This window comes from Panulirus ornatus, chromosome 57 (genome assembly GCF_036320965.1).
Source record: "Panulirus ornatus isolate Po-2019 chromosome 57, ASM3632096v1, whole genome shotgun sequence".
In the NCBI taxonomy this organism is placed as follows: Eukaryota; Metazoa; Arthropoda; class Malacostraca; order Decapoda; family Palinuridae; genus Panulirus; species Panulirus ornatus.
The window spans coordinates 7989445-7997855 of NC_092280.1; positions in this window are offsets into that span (position 1 = coordinate 7989445).

An 8411-nucleotide genomic window follows, 5' to 3' on the forward strand; every position below is an offset into this window, starting at 1 on the left:
TATGCCTTCTCCAAATCCATAAATGCCACATATAAATCCATCTTTTTTCTAAGTATTTTTCACACATTTTTCTCAGCAAACACCTGATCCACACATCCTTTACCACTTCTGAAACCACAGTCTCCCCCCCAAATCTGATGCTCTGACCATTCCTTCACCCTCTCAATCAATACCTTCCCATATAATATTCCAGAAATTCTCAACAAACTTATGCCTCTGTACTTTGAACACGCCCCTTTATCCCCTTTGCCTTCATACAATGGCACTATACAAGCATTCCACTAATCCTCAGGCACTTTACCATGATCCATACATACAACGAATATCCTTACCAACCAATCAACAACAAATTCATCCTTTTCTTAGTAAGATAAACTGCGATACCATAGGCTCCCACCGCCTTGCCGGATTGCATATTCCGTAAGACTTTCATTACCACTTCTCTCTTCACCAAACCGCTCTCCCTAATTCTTTCACTTTGCACACTACCCCAACGAAAACACTCTACATCTGCCACTCTATTATCAGGCACATTCACCAAATCTTCAAAATTCTTACCCTATCTCTTCCTCACTCCATCACCATCTGTTATCACTTCCCCTTTTGCCCGCTTCATCGATGTCCACATTTGTTCTCTTATCTTTCACACATTATTGACCTACTTCCAAAACATCTACTTATTCTCTCAAAAGTTTAACTTTGCTTTCTCACCCCAGCTCTCATATGCTCTCTTTTTCAACCCCTGCATCTTCCTCTTGACCTCCTGCCGCTATCTCTCTTACGTCTCCCAGTCCTTTGCACCTTTGTAAGTACCGCCCAAGCGTGTCTCTTTTCTCTTTCACTAGCAACTTTGCTTCTTCATCCTACCACTCACTACTCTTATTAATCTGCCCATCTCCCACCTTTTTCATGCTACGTGCATCTCTTGCACATGCCATCGCTGTTTCCCTAAATGCATCCCATTCCTCCCCCACTCCCTTCATTTCATTTGTTCTCACCTTTTGCCACTCTAAACATAATCTCTCCGGGTATTTCTTCACACAAGTCTTCTTTCCACGCTCACTTACTCTCATCTCTCTCTTCACCCTGACATTGTCTCCTATCTGTCGAATACCTCTACAAATCTTCACCCTCACTTCCACAAGATAGTAGCGATCAGACATCCCACCAGCTGCCCCTCTCAGCACATTAACATCCAAAAGTCTCTCTTTGGCATGCGTATCAATTGATACGTGATCTAATAATGCCAGTTGACTATCTCTCCTACTCATATGCGAAAATTTGTGAATATCTTTCTTTTTAAATCGGATATTCCCAATCACCAGTCGTTTATTTAGCACACAACTCCACAAGCTCTTCACCATTTCCATTCATAACACTGAATACCCAGTGCAACCAATCACATTACTCACCTTCGCATTTATATAATCCGTCACTAATAACCAGTCTCATAAACCAAACCTTCTGACACGCCTACTCAGATGCTTCCAAAGCACTTGCCTTTCATAATCTTTCTTGTCATGACCAGATACATAAGCACCAATATATAATCATCCTTCCCTTGCCATTCATTCTCAGTTTTACCCACATTGATCCAGAATTTGCTTCCTTACGCTCTGTCGCACACTCCAACAACTCCTTGTTCAGAAGCAGTGCCACTCCTTCCTTAGCTCATGTTCTCTCACCAACGCCTGACTTTATCACTGAGCTTTGTTTCACTCGGAGTCAGAATATCCAGGTTTCTTTCCTCAAACATGCTATCTATCTCTCCTTACTTCTCATTTTTTGTTACATCCACACATTTTCAGACACCCCAGTATGAGCCTTCGAGGAGGATGGGCACACCCTGCTTGACTCCTCCTGTTTCCTCTTTTAGAAATAGAAATACAGGAAGGGGAGGGTTTCCAGCCACCCTCGCTCCCGCCCGCTTTAGTCGCCTTCCAAAGGAATAAGGTGGTAAAATTCTTTCTCCCATACTTCAGGGATTGTCGTTTGCCACGTTAGCAAGGTAGCGCCAAGAACAGACGAAGAAAGGCCTCATCCACTCACATTCATAGTCTCTATCTTTTTTCAAGTACGACTCTTTAATCCGACGGTACGATCGTTTGAGCACGAAGGTACGACTCTGGAGCACGACAGGACGACCCTTGACCACGACAATACGACCCTTGAGTATGACGTTACGACCCTTGAGCACAACGGTATGACCCTTTAACATGATGTTACGACCCTTGACCACGACGATGCGACCTTTGAGCACATCGGTATGATCTTTGAGCATGACAGTACGACCCTTGAGCACGACGGTACGACCTATGAGTATGTTGACTCTTGGCTTAGACCTGACATCCGTGAGGCCAGGACCATCATACCCAAGGGTCGTACCGTCGTGCTCAAGGGTCGTACCGTCGTGCTCAAGGGTCGCACCGCCGTGCTCAAGGGTCGTACCGTCGTACTTAAGGGTCATCCCGTCGTGCTAAAGAGCCATATCATCGTGTTCTAGGGTCGTACCGTCTTGCTCATAGTCCGTATGGTCATGTTCCAGGGTCGTACCATCGTGTTCTAGGGGTCGTCCCGTCGCGTTCAAGAGTCATTCTCCGTCGTGCTTCAAGAGTCGTTCTCCGTCGTTCTCATGGGTCGTATCGTCGTGTTCTAGGGTCGTACCGCGTCGTGCTCAAGAAGCAAGGATCTCTGTATCATGTATTAATGCCACTCTCGGCGCTTCTGTGAAATATACATATTGTCTTACTTCAGTGACGAAGAATTCCCCCCATTTAAGTGTCCCTACTTACACTTAAGAGGTGCGACGCCCACGGCGATGGAGACAATGTAGAAAAAAGAGAAAAATAGCTAACTTTCTTCGCATACTACACAAGCCCTTATGGCACGGAGGGGGGGGCGATGGAAAACATATATTTATGCAAATGAGCACAGACAACGGATACATCCCGCCTTGCGTTTTCGCATTATGAGAATATGCATAGTTGATGCCACCCTTTGTGTAACGCTGTCCACAAAGGACAGTAGACACGCAATGTCTCTGGGCGTGGGTTCGAATCCCAATACAATGGTGGGGATGATTTCAATGTCATACAAGTGTTTCTACTGGGGTAAATCAGCCTCTGTGTGTATGTCTGCTAGGGTCAGGACAGGATTATCTGTAATCATATAATTGTAATTGCCTATTTGTAATTACCAATTTGTAATTACCTGTTTATAATTACCTATTTATAATTACCTATTTGTACTGTACAAGGAGCGAGTTTGACACTCGTTAGTCCCAGGTATGTGTGTGTCTGTGTGTGTGTGTGTGTGTGTGTGTGTGTGTGTGTACCTACATGATTATGCCCCATGTATTTCAAGTACCTAAGGTTTACATATGAATATGTAGGCGTCATTTTAGGCATAAACCAGCATGTCATTATGTATCCCTCATAATGTTATACATATGTACATTTTATATCTAAGTATGGTTACTCTATCTGATATGTACAAAATTATGTAGTTTTATGTAGTGATTGGACATTGGGGGTTCAGGTTTACGAGATCTGAGGCAATAAAGTACGGTTAGAATGTTGTGGGGTTTTGTGTAACGCCTATCATTAGTCCACTACACTATGAATAACAACGAAGCGTACTTGTTCACACACACACACACACACACACACACACACACACATATTTGTTGTATATGATTGTTTCCAGCGTCAGCGAGGTAGCGCCAAGAAACAGACGAAGAATGGCCCATCCACTCCTATACATGAATACATACATAAACGTGCACGTAAGCACATGTACACAAATATGCATATCAACATATACATACACATACAAATATATACATTATACATATATATATATATATATATATATATATATATATATATATATATATATATATATATATATATATATATATATATATATCCCTGGGGATAGGGGAGAAAGAATACTTCCCACGTATTCCCTGCGTGTCGTAGAAGGCGACTAAAAGGGGAGGGAGCGGGGGGCTGGAAATCCTCCCCTCTCGTTTTTTTTTTTTAATTTTCCAAAAGAAGGAACAGAGAATTGGGCCAGGTGAGGGTATTCCCTCAAGGCCCAGTCCTCTGTTCTTAACGCTACCTCGCTAATGCGGGAAATGGCGAATAGTTTGAAAGAAAGAAAGAAATATATATATATATATATATGAAATCTCAGGTACTGTTGAGTTCATGCACATAACGTGAAAGCAGAGAAGTTGCGGAAGACGATATAAAAAGCACTTCACCTCGCCATCCGCAAAGAGGAGCCTTGAATAAAACAGTGGGAGTCGATTATACAGAATTAACGTCCTTGTTCAAGTATTCAGAGGTCGTGATGCAGTATTGAGACTCACAGTGTTGGGATCTGCACGAGCGTGTGTCACTGTTCCTCTTGCGTGTGTGTGTGTGTGTGTGTGTGTGTGTGTGTGTGTGTCATTAAAGAGAACATCACAGTCTTGGGAGGATGGCCACAAAGACCACACATCATCCACGTATCTAAACCAGACTTTCCAATGATTATTGATTGAAGTTAAAATTTCAGTCTTAAAACATTTCTTAAATGAATTACTTAGAATCGGACTATGAGGGTTTCCCATGGCAAGACCAAATGTCTGTCTATAAAAATTACCTTCATCGTCTTGGAAAACATTATTAGAAACACAAATCGTAACTAAGTCAATGAAAGTTTTTATGGGCAAGGTGGAATAGAAAAAAGAAGGCAAACTGCCCTTTCTAGATGTGTTGATAAATAGAGAATCTGATCATTTGTCTTTAAAATCTACATGAAGCCTACCAACTGTGAGAGTTATATTCATTATTTCTCAGTACATGATTCTTCTATACAAATGTCTGTAGTTATGTCTGTGTTTTTAAGAGCATATGTGATCACATAGGCCTGGTAGATGAATGTAGTCATATAAGACGTATCTTTAGGCAGTTATATTATCCCAATTGGTTTATTGACAAAGCTTACTGGAAAGCTAGGAAGACATTTTATGTTTCTTGTAACAAAAATGTGACAAATAAGGATAATTCTAAATGTTTAGTGTTGCCCTATTCTCCCAACTTAGCTAATCTAAGACATGTTCTAAAAAACAGTGCTTGTAATGTTGCTTTCAAGTACAATAACACCATCAGTAAGATCTTAATAAATGATAGGCCAAATCATGCAACAGCTGGGAGCGTTTATGCCATCATTATCATACTTTGTCGCTGTCTCCCGCGTCAGCGAGGTAGCGCAAGGAAACAGACGAAAGAATGGCCCAACCCACCCACACACTCATGTATACACATACACGTCCACACACGCACATATACATACCTATACATTGCAACGTATTCATTTATATACATACACAGACATATACATATATACACATGTACATAATTCATACTTGCTGCCTTTATTCATTCTCGTCGCCACCCCGCCACACATGAAATGACGAACCCCTCCCCCCGCATGCGCGCGCGGTAGCGCTAGGAAAAGACAACAAAAGCCACATTTGTTCACACTCAGTCTCTAGCTCTCATGTATAATGCACCGAAACCCCAGCTCCCTTTCCACATCCATGCCCAACAAAACTTTCCATGGTTTACCCCAGACGTTTCACATGCCCTGGTTCAATCCATTGAAAGCACGTCCAGCCCGGTATACCATATCGTTCCAATTCACTCTGATCCTTGCACGCCTTTCACCCTCCTGCATGTTCAGGCTCCGATCGCTTAAAGTCTTTTTCACTGCATCTTTCCACCTCCAATTTGGTCTCCCACTTCTCCTCGTTCCCTCCACCTCTGACACATATATCCTCTTTGTCATTCTTTCCTTACTCATTCTCTCCATGTGACCAAACCATTTCAAAACACCCTTTTATGCTCTCTCAACCACACTCTTTTTATTACCACACATCTCTCTTACCCTTTCATTACTAACTCGATCAAACCACCTCACACCACATACTGTCCTCAAACATCTCATTTTCAGCACATCCACCCACCTCCGTACAACCCTATCTATAGCCCACGCCTCGCAATCATGTAACATTGTTGAAACCACGATTCCTTCAAACATACTCAATGTTGCTTTCTGAGATAATGTTCTCGCCTTCCACACATTCTTCGACGCTCCCAGAACTTTCGCCTCCTCCCCCATCCTGTGACTCACTTCCGCTTCCATGGTTCCATCCGCTGCCAAATCCACTCCCAGATATCTAAAACAATTCACTTCCTACAGTTTTTCTCCGTTCAAACTTACCTCCCAATTGACTTGTCCTTCAACCATACTGTAGCTAATAACCTTGCTCTTATTCACATTTACTCTCAGCTTTCCTCTTTCTCACACTTCACCAAACTCAGTCACCAGTTTCTGCAGTTTCTCGCCTGAATCAGCTACTAGCGCTGTATCAACAGCGAACAACAACTGACTCACTTCCGAAGCTCTCTCATCCGCAACAGACTGCATACTTGCCCCTCTCCCCAAAACTCTTGCATTCACCTCCCTGACAACCCCATCCATAAACAAATTAAACAACCATGGAGACATCATGCACCCCTGCCGCAAACCTAACATTCACGGAGAACCAATCACTTTCCTCTCTTCCTACTCGTACACATGCCTTACATCCTCGATAAAAACTTTTCACTGCTTCTAACAACTTGCCTCCCACACCATATATTCTTAATACCTTCCACAGAGCATCTCTATCAACTCCATCATATGCCTTCTCCAGACCCATAAATGCTACATACAAATCCATTTGCTTTTCTAAGTATTTCTCACATACATTCCTCAAAGCAAACGCCTGATCCACACATCCTCTACCACTTCTGAAACCACACTGCTCTTCCCCAATCTGATGCTCTGTATATGCCTTCACCCTCTCAATCAATACCCACCCATATAATTTCCCAGGAATACTCAACAAACTTATACCTCTGTAATTTGAACACTCACCTTTGTCCCCTTTGCCTTTGTACAATGGCACTATGCAAGCATTCCGCCAATCCTCAGACATCTCACCATGAACCATACATACATTAAATAACCTTACCAACCAGTCAACAACACATCTTACACATGGAACCACATTACACCCTCTATTCTAGGATTGTTGGTCTTACTGTCTCATCAAAACGGAACTACGGGGTTAGTCCTGCCATCATCTCCTTACAAGCACCATACACTCATTATCTAGCTCTGTATCTTTACTTGACAGAGTTGAGTTGAAAGTGGTCCAACTTAGCAGCTCTCCCAGGCTAACTTCCAAACGTGGCTCGCTTAATCTTACCTAGTAATGTTGGTTCACTTTCCCTTTCTTACACGTATCATTTTGTTTTGTTTTGTTTTTGTCGTTCCCAAGGACTGGTTTCTTGTGTGCCCCCACTACTAGTTAGACCACGCAATATTTGGCAAGCTGCTGCATCATATGATTACTGTGTGGCCGTTGGTAGCTCTGGGGTGGGCCCGTTTTGATAACTGTTTCTTTCCCTGCACCTTGAAGCTTTGGAACTCTAACTTCTCATATTTTTCCCAACAACTATGACCTGGAAAGTTTTAAAAGACAATTTTTCACCTCCTCCAGAATTCGTAAATACTTTATTTTGTTTCTTCATTTTCACTCAATCAAATCTCTCTATATATCAATTATGGCCTGGCTTTGATGTAGACGTTTGTCCATGACTGGAGCCTCCAACGTAAATATATATATATATATATATATATATATATATATATATATATATATATATATATATATATATATATATATATATATATATCATGGCGTTAATGAAGGTTTATGAAGAGTAAATAACACAGTGGCGAATGTAATGATGCACTGTCATGTTTAAGTCTACTTGATGACCAGGAATGATAATCAGACGTGTCTGTGGTCATACTTAGTAATGAATTAATCTGTCCAAAGAAAAAAAAATATTACATCTGTTCTCTTATTTCGTGTCTATTGAATATCTCCTTGTTTCGTATCATTGTACAACTGAGGGTGTTTCGTACGCTGTATTATTCCTAAGTCTTTGGTTCCGTCCGGCAGAAGTAGTCTGATGCTAAATGCTTTATTTTTCTCAAATATTATAGATGATGGAACAGCAAGAGGCATAGCTAGCAATGGTAGAGGAAGAGATGAGATGTGTTTTTAAGAGACCCAGAAAGCAAAGTGATATATCAAGTTTCGAATCACATCAACATGGAGGGACAGATGCTTGGAGGCTAGTTAGAAATTTAACATGGATTATGGTTACTGAGAACTTTAACACTGGGTACTAATGATAGCGAAAGGTTAGCTTAGAATTTAACATCTAGTACTGGTTAATACCAAAAGGTTAATGATACTTTTAACATTGCCGATATTTCGTGAAGCTTAGTCAGAAATTTAA